We start from the raw sequence: 14681 nt of genomic DNA, 5'->3' as shown, positions 1-14681 counted from the left end.
CAAGTCCACTCTTTGCAGATCCGTGACAGCATGTTGAACAAGTCCACTCTTTGCAGATCCGTGACAGCATGTTGAACAATCCCACTCTTTGCAGATCCGTGACAGCATGTTGAACAATCCCACTCTTTGCAGATCCGTGACAGTATGTTGAACAAGTTCACTCTTTGCAGATCCGTGACAGCATGTTGAACAATCCCACTCTTTGCAGATCCGTGACAGCATGTTGAACAAGTCCACTCTTTGTAGATCCGTGACAGTATGTTGAACAAGTCCACTCTTTGCAGATCCGTGACAGAATGTTGAACAAGTCCACTCTTTGCAGATCCGTGACAGTATGTTGAACAAGTCCACTCTTTGCAGATCCGTGACAGAATGTTGAACAAGTCCACTCTTTGCAGATCCGTGACAGTATGTTGAAAAAGTCCACTCTTTGCAGATCCGTGACAGAATGTTGAACAAGTCCACTCTTTGCAGATCCGTGACAGTATGTTGAACAAGTCCACTCTTTGCAGATCCGTGACAGAATGTTGAACAAGTCCACTCTTTGCAGATCCGTGACAGCATGTTGAACAAGTCCACTCTTTGCAGATCCAATGTTGAACAAGTCCACTCTTTGCAGATCCGTGACAGCATGTTGAACAAGTCCACTCTTTGCAGATCCAATGTTGAACAAGTCCACTCTTTGCAGATCCGTGACAGCATGTTGAACAAGTCCACTCTTTGCAGATCCAATGTTGAACAAGTCCACTCTTTGCAGATCCGTTTCGCCATGCGGACCAGCCGGCTCCCTGTATTCCACGGCTCACGACATGGCTCGCTGGTTACAGTTGTTGCTAGGCAACGGCTCTACCCCTGATGGAAAGCGGGTGGTGCAGGAGAGCGTCTTGGAGGAGACAACGCGGCCAGTCATGCCTCCACCCGGCATCGGAACTGACCTCACCCGACCTGACTTCCCCGTCGCCGACGTGGAACAGTCGTACGGGATGGGCTGGATCACTTCCAATTACAGGGGTGAGGAGGGTTTATGTTGATTAATGAGCATGGGTTATTCCAATTACAGGGGTGAAGGGTGTTTATGTTGATTAATGAGCATGGGTTATTCCAATTACAGGGGTGAAGGGTGTTTATGTTGATGAATGAGTATGGGTTGTTCCAATTACAGGGGTGAAGGGTGTTTATGTTGATTAATGAGCATGGGTTGTTCCAATTACAGAGGTGAAGGGTGTTTATGTTGATTAATGAGCATGGGTTATTCCAATTACAGGGGTGAAGGGTGTTAATGTTGATGAATGAGCATGGGTTATTCCAATTACAGGGGTGAAGGGTGTTTATGTTGATTAATGAGCATGGGTTATTCCAATTACAGGGGTGAAGGGTGTTAATGTTGATGAATGAGCATGGGTTATTCCAATTACAGGGGTGAAGGGTGTTAATGTTGATGAATGAGCATGGGTTATTCCAATTACAGGGGTGAGGGGTGTATATGTTGATTAATGAGCATGGGTTGTTCCAATTACGGGGGTGAAGGGTGTTTATGTTGATTAATGAGCATGGGTTGTTCCAATTACAGGGGTGAAGGGTGTTTGTGTTGATTAATGAGCATGGGTTGTTCCAATTACAGGGGTGAGGGGTGTTTATGTTGATGCGTGAGCATGGGTTACTTTAAATTACAAGAGTCTAGTTGTGTTTTGTTTTTGTGAGCATTGTGTATCTCGTGAGAGGAAGGGTTTGTGTGAATGTGTAGTCCTGTTGCTGTTGATAGATTTGTTATTTCTTTCTGTCTTGTTTTTCCGTGTTCTGTACCCTTTGCTGTGATTGTAGGTTAATTAAAGAATGCTGGGTCATGCTCAGAGTCATGGTCCAAAAGCGTGACATTCTCACATAGTCATTGAAAAATAAAGTTCAAAGAAAATCGTTGAAAACTTCATGTGCAATATAATAGGGTGTGATAAAACTATAAGTGGACAAAAAGCTCAAAGAAACTTGTTGGTTTCCCTTATATGGAGCGGCAAAGTACGTAACCGTCCAAAACTATGTTCGGTCGAAGCATTGACAATTTGACAGACACGGAAGTTAAACTGCAAGTCTCGCGCTCAATAACCAACCATTTCTAGTGTTGTGAGCATTTCTGGTTCCAGGCTCATGACAGGATGAAATTGTGTTCAGGGAGTTTTTAAAAATTATTGTTCATTATTTAATTAAATGCAAAAACGTTTTGTTCGGTCGAGGCCAAAATGTGTGACACCAAGACCTTCTCTGGGATTCATGTTGCAATTACCGGCAAACAAAACTATATATTTAGTAACGAAAGCTGTGTTTGTGTAGCAATAATGTGTACAAAAAAAGTGTCCCTGCAAGGTAGATCCAACACATTGTTATTGTGTGCCCATGAGTGGTTATCTGTGCCGGATAATTTGTGACACGATGCTTCGACCGAACAGCATTTTGGGCCCGGTCAAATTACTGCGTAAACAACGAATTTTTTTTAAACGGATACTGTGGTCATAAACATGCACATAATCTCTTTGCACCTGTACACTTTGTTTGCACTCTTCAGTCTTGGTTTACTGGAGATAAACGTCTGTTTTTCGTCAAGAGAGGTATGTCACAAAATGGCGGCTTTCAATCAGCCGATTTTTAGCAAACTAAACTGTCAAACAAATGTACAATGAAAAAGTAGTCAAATTAGGGTTGAAAACATATAAATGTATTCCTTGAGACACAATACAGATACAGCATGTAGTTGATTTGATGGAAAATGATGGTTGTAAACCTTTCATGAAGTAGGTCACCCCCCTCTGGGACAGTAATCTGAGAATGACCCTACTACAAGCCACAGTGCCTGGTGTGATTCTGTGTTGACGTTGCTGGTATAACTCTTGTCCTAGTGGCCTTATGGGACCTATATACATTTTAAACAAAAACATGGCATCGTGTCGTGAACACTACATGCTGGAGTCTACCCGTGAGAAAAGGCATAACACATTTTTAAAAGAGAATTTTCTGAAATTTCAAGGAGCGCTAATGTAAGACAAAACAAACAAAACATGGCTTACCGCATTAGTTTTTAGGCTCAAGGTTCAAGACTCAAGATTTTACTGTCCAAATAAAAACAAGGACTTTTGCCGTGCTGCGTGGACGACCCAGAGCGTCCCAAAAGTGTCTGTATCGCTTTTCAATGATGTAAAATCTAAAATGTGAATGTAACGTATTGTGTTGTCAATAACAAACGTTCCAACAACTTACCTTTCTTGGTTTTTTATTCTAAAATTTGGAACGTTGGCAATCTCTTTGTTTATGAATTTATTTTGTCTGTATCTCCGCAACCCTGTGTTGCAGGCTATCGTAAGGTGTGGCATTCCGGGGGAATAGTCACCTTCTCCTCACGGCTCTGGCTGCTCCCTGGCGCCGGGGCGGGGCTCTTCGTGGCCACTAACGGTCCACAGACCAAGGCCAAAGGTCACGCGCTGACTGCCATTACCAGTATGGCGGCCGACCTTCTGCTGGGAGAGAAGTTCTGGCTAAACTCGTCGACGGTCTGCACTTTCCCGGCTCCCTGGAAACCCACGTCCGAGACTTCCCGCCACACTGCCGCTGACACAGCAACATCAAGCACAGAGGACCGTGTTCCTCGGGACAGATCGACAGAGAAAGGTACGAAGCGAGGTTCTGAAGAGTTTCATACGAGGCACCTTCCTGACGAAGAGCTGATGGGGGTATACTCACACAAAGCGTTCGGCGACATGGTCATTGAACAAGTCGTGCAAAATGACGTCACCCTTTCTGAAACTGACGTCACTGAACCGGTCATCCCCAAAGGACACGATCATTCGGAGTCTGCGACAGGAAGCGGAAACAGCTCAGAACGGCTGTTGTTGAAGTTTGGCCGTTTCGGAAAACTGAAGCTGACACGAGTGAGGCCGGACCGAGCCAACCAATGGGAGGGAAGGTTCGTCGGTCCCCTGTGGTACGTCACGGCCTCGGACGAGTCCCGTGACCCTTTGCGCGTGCAGTTCTTGCAGGACGACGCCGGAAACGTGGATGGAATACGCTTCCCCATTGATGGAAAGTATGACATCATTGAGTTCGAGAAACGTCAGCAAGACCCCAGGCTGTCGAGTTCCTATTCCGCGTCTTGCCGAGGATGCTCGTTTAAATCCGTTGTGCTGGCCGTCGCGGTGTCCCATGTCTTGGGTATTTGTATGGTTTGGAGATTAACGCCCATGTAATCAAAAACATACACATCAGTTTTAATGGGGAAGGGCCCCGAATATGGACCACTTTTTGTTTCATACCGAGAACTATACTCTGCACACAAAAAGTGCACCCATTTTCGTACCCCAACTAAAGCATTCATTCCCGTTTCAATTCACTCAAACTTTCTATGTCATTAAAGGCCATCCACTTGGCTACCTGGCACACTTTTTGAATCAAAGATTTCTTTAACAGTGGTCACGTCACCGCCTCCCAAATTAGGGTACCCACAAAATCGACCCGACAAAAACGTATGGTCTTAATCAAAAATCGACGAAATTTCCGAATTGGCACACCTTGGCCCTTTTTACAGATCTACTTTCTATGCAAAACATGTTGTTTTGTTTCGCTATCTTGCGTATTGTTTCCGTTATGTCATTTCTATTGATGCAGGTATGGATTGCATGAGCGGTCAAGAAGGGGAAGTTTTGCGTCAATTTTGAGGGGTGCCATGGCAAAAAGCGCTGTATTTCAACGATGACTTAGTAGACTGCTTCGGAACTTTGAGGATCGTATGCCTACACACTAGAAATACTGCAGGTAATTTTTCGTATCGTTACATACATTTGTTGATATGTTATGCAATATTCCAGAAACATTAATTAAACTCGTCATGGGTTAATAAGCTTACTTTTTTTTTAATTTTTTTTTTTACATCATTACTTTGCATTTTTACAGACACATGGTTGTTACAAATACTGCCAAAGTTTCATGTACGTAAACCCACCAGGTCCTGTAAACACGATCAAATCTGTTTGGATGATTGTTGTGCCACAGCGATGCCCTGTAATGCGTGACCGCAGCACGTTTTGATTGTTACTGAGCGATAACCGCTGTCAATAGAAAACGCTCTGAACGTTCCCTATTTCTCGTGTGTTTACATGACTAGCAAATATCTGCCACTGGTCATACTGAAATGAAACTTTAACAGTACGGTACTCATAAAAATCATTAGTCTGTATGTATGAATGTATGCGAAGTCGTGGATTTTTTGATGATGTCAGCTCACAAACCGGTGACGGGTTTCAAAACATTTTCCAGAAGATTGCATAACATCTCAACAAATATCGGTAATGATTTAATTGTACCCGGATTATTTCTCGTATGCAGGCATGAGATCCTCAAAGTTTCGAAGCAATCCTCCGAGTTATTACTGAAATACAGCGCTTTTTGTCGTACTACCCCTCAAAACTGACGCATAACCTCCCCTTTTTGACTGCTCATGCACTGATCTAAAAATATATGGATAGCGCGTACCTTCTTATTGGCTACCAAAACATTGACGCCACCGGATCCTCCATCTTAGGACACCGTTCGATACAGCGAAAGAAGACTGCTATCAACTCTCAAAACTACGATTATTTCCCTTTGACCTATTTGTCAGTGTGGTACGGTGCAGTAAGATGGCGGCACTCTGGTTACGCTGTTTCATTGGCTGTGCGCTATCCTTTATTTTCGGATCAGTGCTGCTCATGCTATGGACAACTGTATCAGTGCTGCTCATGCTATGGACAACTGTATCAGTGCTGCTCATGCTGTGGACAACTGTATCAGTGCTGCTCATGTTATGGACAACTGTATCAGTGCTGCTCATGCTGTGGACAACTGTATCAGTGCTGCTCATGTTATGGACAACTGTATCAGTGCTGCTCATGCTATGGACAACTGTATCAGTGCTGCTCATGCTATGGACAACTGTATCAGTGCTGCTCATGCTATGGACAACTGTATCAGTGCTGTTCATGCTATGGACAACTGTATCAGTGCTGCTCATGCTATGGACAACTGTATCAGTGCTGCTCATGCTGTGGACAACTGTATCAGTGCTGCTCATGTTATGGACAACTGTATCAGTGCTGCTCATGCTATGGACAACTGTATCAGTAGAAATGAAAAAAATCGGAAGACATACGCAGGATAGCGAAACAAAACCACCTGATCTGCATAGATAACTGACTTGGCTTTCCCCTCGAATGTAAAATGTGTCGAGTTGTGCCTATTCTGATTTTATTTCGATTTTTAATTGATACCTTACGGTTTTTTCGTGTCGATTTTTGGGGTACCCTTTTAGGGGCGGCGATCACGTGACCCCTGTAAAACAAATATTTAATCCGAAAGGTGTGCCACATAGCCAAGTGGATGGCCTTTAATCGTATGGAAAGTTTGAATGAGTTGACATGGGAATGAATGCTTTAGTTGGTGTACAAAAATGGGTGGAATAATTTTGATGGCAGAGTTTTGTTTTCTTGTGAAGTTTTATTTTAAGCGTGTGCTTAATGATAACATTATTTGAGGCACAACAACCAACAAAAGAAGCTAACCAAAAACGGAGAGCAAATAAGTGAAATTATCAACTTGCACATATTTTATTTTTTTAAATCTTGAGGGCTAGTCACAGGTTATTTTTAGGAAGCTTTTTGGAAAAGAGAATCTCAGACTAGGTTATTATTTTAGGAGAGAAACTCTATCAGACTATGTTGGGTTTTTGTTTTATTTAGGAGAGAAGCTCTCTCAGACTTATCTTTATCAAGGAATGAACTCTAACATACTCTGTTAATTTTTTTGGGGGGGTTTTTTTGTGTGTTTTTTGGGGGGGGCGGTCCGACTATGGGTTTTTTTCAGGGAAGAAATTTTCTCAGACTATGGTAGGTTTTTTTTACAGGGAAGAAATTCTCTCAGACGATGACATTTTTATCAGGGAAGAAACTCTGACAGACTATAATTTATACAAAGAAGAAACTCTCTCAGACTATATTTTTTTAGGGAAGAAACTCTCTTAGACTATGTTATTTTAAACAGGGAAGAAACTTTCTCAGACTATGTTGTTGTTTTTCAGGGAAGGAACTCTGTCGGACTATGTTATTTCTTTCAGGGAAGAAACTCTATCAGACAATGTTTTTTGTTTTTTTACAGGGAAGAAACTCTCTCAGACTATATTTTTTTCAGGGAAGAAACTCTCTCAGACTATGGGTTATTTTTCACAGGGAATAAACTCTATCAAACGATACAAATTTTATCAAAGAAGAAACTCTCTCAGACTATGTTACTTTTTTACAGGGAAGAAACTCTCTCAAACTATGTTACTTTTTTTTACAGGGAAGAAACTCTCTCAGACTAGTGTTACTTTTTACAGGGAAGAAACTCTCTCAGGCTATGTTGTTGGGTTTTTTAGGGAAGAAACTCTCTTAGACTATGGGTTTTTGTCAAGGGGAGAAACTCTCTCAGACAATATTCGAACAAGAGAAACTGAGCGTTTGTCGATTCAGTTCCCCAGCAGTTTCGGACTTTATCCGGTAAAGTACCGGTATTTACCGGTTTACACTGACACTTTTTAGAGTGGGTGGTTTACACTGACGCTTTGCACAGTGGGTGGTTTACACTGACGCTTTGCAGAGTGGGTGGTTTACACTGACACTTTGCACAGTGGGTGGTTTACACTGACGCTTTGCACAGTGGGTGGTTTACACTGACGCTTTGCACAGTGGGTGGTTTACACTGACACTTTGCACAGTGGGTGGTTTACACTGACACTTTTCACAGTGGGTGGTTTACACTGACACTTTGCACAGTGGGTGGTTTACACTGACGCTTTGCAGAGTGGGTGGTTTATACTGACGCTTTGCACAGTGGGTGGTTTACACTGACGCTTTGCACAGTGGGTGGTTTACACTGACACTTTGCACAGTGGGTGGTTTGCACTGACGCTTTGCACAGTGGGTGGTTTACACTGACACTTTGCACAGTGGGTGGTTTACACTGACACTTTGCACAGTGGGTGGTTTACACTGACGCTTTGCACAGTGGGTGGTTTACACTTACGCTTTGCACAGTGGGTGGTTTACACTGACGCTTTGCACAGTGGGTGGTTTACACTGACGCTTTGCACAGTGGGTGGTTTACACTGACACTTTGCACAGTGGGTGGTTTACACTGACACTTTGCACAGTGGGTGGTTTACACTGACGCTTTGCAGAGTGGGTGGTTTACACTGACGCTTTGCACAGTGGGTGGTTTACACTGACGCTTTGCAGAGTGGGTGGTTTACACTGACGCTTTGCAGAGTTGGGTCGATCGAGTCAATGGAACCAATCTGAATGTACATACAATTAATTTAATGTGAAACGACATCATTATTATGGATTTATTTGTTGACCTAATTGTAATGTTTTTCGGACTAACACGGGCAAATGTTAATGGAGCACTATTGTTTTGTGTCAGTTTGCGGCATTGTGTACAGTATACGTGTTGTGTACTTTTCAAGTTGCTGACTCACGTTTCTTTGTACAGTTGCTTTATCTGAGGAACTTGCTTTCAAGAAAGATCAGGGTTATGTTTTAAAACGTTGGATTTGAATCGCATAATCAAAAGAAATAGGATCCGACTGTGGGAGTTTGTGTATGTACATTTAGTCAAGTTTTGACTTTTGTTTTCCACTGGGAGTCGATACACACACACACAGACACACGCACACACCATAACACACACACACACACACACACACACACACACACACACACACACACACACACACACACACACACACACACACTGCCCGCACTATGTAAGCCCAAGAACGTTTGCTGTGTACTTTCAAACAAATATGCGTCAGTTGTTATTTTTCCCTTGCAAATATGCCATGTTTCTAAACAAAAGTCGCAAAGCCAGACAACATCAAAACAACTAACTCAATCAGCGATTTCAAACGCTATTTATCTACTCCTGATTATAACGTACCTGCCTATTATTACTGTGGTAAAAGACTGGAAGAGATTCACCACTGCAGAATGCGCCTAAACATGAGTAATTTGAATTCTGACATGTGTAAACGCCACCTACAGGGAAACCCACAGTGCGCTTGCGGCTACCCGAACGAAACAGCTGACCATTATTTGACACATTGTCCTTTGTACGTAGATGCTCGCCTGTCTACAATAAACGCACTTCCTGTTAATTACAGACATGTTGAAATATTGTTAAATGGTAGCGAAAACCTTTCTCTTTGCACTAACAAGCTTGTTTTTGAAAGTGTCCAATCGTTTATCCATGAATCTGGTCGTTTCTGTTGATTTGACTCAGTACCCATATTCAAGCCAACAAACCTTATTTTATATGCATTTTTCAAATGTATATTTAGCGAGCTACTGCTTACTTGCCACAAGACTATGGTTTGTAATGTACTATGTATATTCGTATTTGTATGCGCTGCCAACTTCATCTTTTATATGTACCTACCGTTTTCTCCTCCCTCCTCCACCCTCCCCCCTCTTCCTCCTGCTAGCTTTTTCTTATTCTTTCTGATTTACTTTAACTATGCTCTTCTTGTAGATAGTTCAACAATTGATAAGTATTGCTTGTCCGACATCATATTTGCGTTATTTTCCTACTACGTAGGGCGCGTAATATAAGCGTTTGCTTGAGTTCGTGTCCCTATTGTTTATCGTTGTATTTTTGTATCATGTTTGATTTAATAAAACATTGTTTAAACCAAAAGTCGCAAAGCTTGAGGGTAGGTTGTGCTGAATCCTTTCCGGCTCCCGAGTTTTAATCCCTTTCATTCTTCTGACCAGATCAAAGCTATCAGTTGAATACAATAGATCAACTGGAGATAGAGGTCAAATAAACTTCAAACCAAGTATCTTTGGGCTCTTCTTCCCATTCAAATACCCTCTGGCTCGTAAATAGGAATTGTCTTCTTTTGATTATAGATATAAATCTGGCATTATTACTGGAGAGTTTTGCAATCGTTTTTCACGTTAATTTTAAACAGAAGACTTACGAAGGTGTGTGTGTGTGTGCGTGTGTGCGTGTGTGCGTGCGTACGTGCGTGCGTGCGTGCGTGTACACTTCCCGGAAAACTACCGGTCAGATTACAATGACACTTTATGTGTATCCCAACATGATTTTTCCAAATTTGCATACAAGTTGCATATGTAACGTTTATTCCCAGTTTCTCCCAAGTATTGGTACGCATACAAATGAGGCGAAATATGGAGAGGCTTCTCCGTTTAGTTTTAGATTCATTGCATGTCGGCTGCAGCTATCCTGCATAATCACGTCAATCAACAGTGACGTCATACACAAATATTTATCAAATCCCACAAACCATAAATACAATGTTTGAGCAGAAGAAAGGCAGATCTTGAAATACACATATATATGTTTCTGACCAAAATACTGCTGTTTAACATGTGGGCTATACCACTGAAAAAATAGTCTTTTAACTGTTTGTGTTCTGTGTTTATGGAAAAAAAGTTGTGTCAAGTGCGTTGACCTTGTCCAACATACTTGTGTTGTTGTTGGCATGAACATGGACGTCACATTGTGAGGATGGCAGCGGTTGTTTTTTTAATTTTGCATTTGTCTTTGTGTTTTTGTACATGACGTTTGAAGGCTTGATGTAATGTGAAGCAAATAATAAAAGTATTGTAGACGGGAAATGTCGTGTCAAATTTTCTGCTTTCACTTGTCCCCGTGTGTTTGTGTTGTCCAGTCTGTCTTTCTGTTCAAGCAAGGAACCTAACGTTACGCTACGATCTGTTCAAGCAAAGAACCTAACGTTACGCTACGATCTGTTCAAGCCAAGAACCTAACGTTACGCTACGATCTGTTCAAGCAAAGAACCTAACGTTACGCTACGATCTGTTCAAGCAAAGAACCTAACGTTACGCTACGATCTGTTCAAGCAAAGAACCTAACGTTACGCTACGATCTGTTCAAGCAAAGAACCTAACGTTACGCTACGATCTGTTCAAGCAAAGAACCTAACGTTACGCTACGATCTGTTCAAGCAAAGAACCTAACGTTACGCTACGATCTGTTCAAGCAAAGAACCTAACGTTACGCTACGATCTGTTCAAGCAAAGAACCTAACGTTACGCTACGATCTGTTCAAGCAAAGAACCTAACGTTACGCAACGATCTGTTCAAGCAAAGAACCTAACGTTACGCTACGATCTGTTCAAGCAAAGAACCTAACGTTACGTTACGATCTGTTCAAGCAAAGAACCTAACGTTACGCTACGATCTGTTCAAGCAAAGAACCTAACGTTTCGTTACGATCTGTTCAAGCAAAGAACCTAACGTTACACTACGATCTGTTCAAGCAAAGAACCTAACGTTACACTACGATCTGTTCAAGCAAAGAACCTAACGTTTTGCTACGATCTGTTCAAGCCAAGAACCTAACGTTACACTACGATCTGTTCAAGCAAAGAACCTAACGTTACACTACGATCTGTTCAAGCAAAGAACCTAACGTTTTGCTACGATCTGTTCAAGCCAAGAACCTAACGTTACGCTACGATCTGTTCAAGCAATTAACCTAACGTTTCGTTACGATCTGTTCAAGCAAAGAACATAACGTTTAAGATATCTTACCCTATTGCTACGCTGAAAATACAATAGTATGAGATAATTTTTAATATGCTGATTGTTAGCACATTATTGTTTTCCGTATGACCGACGTCTTGAAAAGGCAGCGGTGAATTAACGTTGGCCATGTCCGTTACTGGCTGCTTTCCAGCGTAAAGGCTTTCAAGCTTTTATTCGGCTTTAAGCCCATAGGCTTTTAAAACTTAAACAGTACACAGCAAAATCACACACACACACACACACACACACACACACACACACACACACACACACACACACACACAAACACCAATCAGATAGGAGCGATCCAGTCCCAATTGCGCCACTAGGTCATGCATATTTGAAAATCAAACAAAACCGCGGTACTTTGTGTTCAAAATATCAAAACTATTTTATTGTCAGTATCAGATGCAAAAAGAAAGACTCATCTTGAAATTGTGAGGAGCGATTTTGCCAGATTATAATGACGGAGTATTTTTGCCATAAAATGTCCTTGCCCTTTGGTCAGTCCTGGTGGTGGGAGGGGCGAAATGAGGGGTAGCGCGACATTCCGTTTGCGCGAGATCCTCATTTAAACCATATCCTATGTTCGTGTCGTTCCACTACCCAAGCGCGCGTCATTTAACTAGGGCATCATTCCACAATTCGACATTCCGTTTGCGCAACATCCCATTTTGGCGCCATCTTATTTTAGCCACATCCCATTTGCACGACATTCCACTATCAATCAATCAATCAATATGAGGCTTATATCGCGCGTATTCTGTGAGTACAGTTCTAAGCGCAGGGATTTATTTATTTTTTTATTTTTATTTTTATGCAATTTATATCGCGCACATATTCAAGGCGCAGGGATTTATTTATGCCGTGTGAGATGGAATTTTTTTACACAATACATCACGCATTCTCATCGGCCAGCAGATCGCAGCCATTTCGGCGCATATCCTACTTTTCACGGCCTATTATTCCAAGTCACGCGGGTATTTTGGTGGACATTTTTCATCTACGCCTATACAATTTTGCCAGGAAAGACCCTTTTGTCAATCGTGGGATCTTTAACGTGCACACCCCAATGTAGTGTACACGAAGGGACCTCGGTTTTTCGTCTCATTCGAAAGACTAGCCACGCGTCATTTTACTTTGGCATCTTTGCACAAGCGCAAAATTCTGTTTGCGCGACATCCAATTTTGGCGCCATCCCATTTTGCCACTATTCCATTTTTGCGACATTTCACAAGCCAAGCGTCATTTAACTATCGCGTCTTACCACTAGCGCGACATCCTATTTTGCCGCCATCCCATTATTTGCGACATTCCACTAGCCAAGCGTCATTTTACTATTGCATCCAGAGCACTGGACTTGTGATCGAAAGGTCGCTGGTTCGAACCCGGGCCGGGACGGACACGGGTCAACTTTATGTGCAGACCCAGAGACGGTATCCATCTCCCACCCCCGTGTCACCACAATGGCACGTTAAAGATCTTGGTCATTCTACCATAAGTGCAGATGACTGATACCACCTAAACACGCATACATCAAAAGCCGTGAGGGCGTAAAAACTCGAATCGTATAAACCAATTCATGCCCAATATAGGCAATTAAGACCTGACGGACAATAAGCCCCTTAAAATTTACTTTTTACTATCCTTACCACCACTCTAACCTCTCAAACCTTGTCTTCTCGCACAGCCTCGGGGACCCGCTGATGTTACGTGAGAGATTGGATGGAGGAGGCAAAACTGACTTTTTACCCGGTATAGGTAAAATCTGCCGATAGATTTCAGAAATCTACCGGGTATCTCTTAACTTGATTGGTCTTCTTAACAATACCGTTGGAATTTGGGCCAACGAGATGTTACGTGAGATTGGATGAGGGAGGGACCCGCCGGAGAGGTTGGGTAAATGGACCCGCTAATGGAGGGGGGGGGGGGGATGTTTGGAGGGGTGACCACTGAGTGATATGAATACACACAGAGCAACTGACCGCTTTATTCAGAATTCATTCCTTGAGAATCCAGATGATGAACCTCTTGATTGTTTTATGAATAACTAAGCGCTTTCCATTTACAATGAAGTAAAATGTTTTTAAAGAATGAACACGTTGTTAAACTTCTTACGTACAATTCGAGTTCCTGTACAAGTAATGCGTGATCTACAAGATCAAAAGCTTTTTTGAAATCAAGAAATACAGTTCCATTTAGTTCGGACTGGTAAATTGCCGACAACTAGTTATCACATTATGATGAAAGAACAGTAGGCCTACTACAGAAAAGCCTAACCTGCCTAAACAGGGCATACCTATCAATATTCGAGTCGAGTATTAATGAAAAACAACTTAGTACTTCCTCAGCCTCAGTCAAACTAAATACCTCACACAATGTAGCTGAAGATAAGTCAAAGCGTGTTGAAGTCCAATATTCAATTTGTTGTGTGGCCCTTTTGACTTTTTCGTTGAAAGGGAAATGATCGCCGTTAAGTGTTGTTTCACATGCATACTTAAAGGAGAAGTTGCTTCCCCTTTACTGGGTTGCGTGTGTAGTTCCCAGCGAAGAGCATTGCTCTCAAGGAGCCTGTGGAGCAGTGCCTTACACAATGACACTGAACGCACTGTATTTTTACATTCAGTTTTAACGAGAGGGGAGGGCGAGGTTTGTCCCCCCTAGGTATGTGTGTATGTGTGTATGTCTGTGTGTGCAAAGCATATCTCAAAAACTACCGACCGGATTTGTAACACTCCCTTAATAAGGTTATTCCATTAGACGATATCGTTCCTGAACAATCAACTAATTAGACACCCTGTGTCAGTGTATGATAGGGTGTCTAAATGGACAGTGACATTCTTGACCAATTAACTCATCAGATATCATCGGAACCTGTGGAGTGTGTGCACTTATCATTGCGTCATGTCGACTAATTGAGTGACGCAACATTGTCGAAAAGGTGCCAGACCAGGCGTCTATACCACTAGCTCTTGTCGAAAAGGTGCCAGACCAGGCGTCTAAACTACTGTCGGTGATGCCGTAGTCGCCTGTAACCAGCTCGGTCTGCAAGGGTA

At 42.4% G+C, this 14681-nt stretch overlaps 1 pseudogene; it reads left to right on the top strand.

Moving 5' to 3' along the window:
- Positions 1-4331, top strand: part of LOC138968052 (uncharacterized) — a 22974-nt pseudogene extending 18643 nt beyond the window's left edge.
- The last annotated feature ends 10350 nt before the right edge of the window (positions 4332-14681 follow it).

This window comes from Littorina saxatilis, linkage group LG6 (assembly GCF_037325665.1).
Source record: "Littorina saxatilis isolate snail1 linkage group LG6, US_GU_Lsax_2.0, whole genome shotgun sequence".
NCBI classification, from domain to species: Eukaryota; Metazoa; Mollusca; class Gastropoda; order Littorinimorpha; family Littorinidae; genus Littorina; species Littorina saxatilis.
Note: the sequence above shows the minus strand (reverse complement) of the source record. Positions and strands in the feature narration are given on the sequence as shown.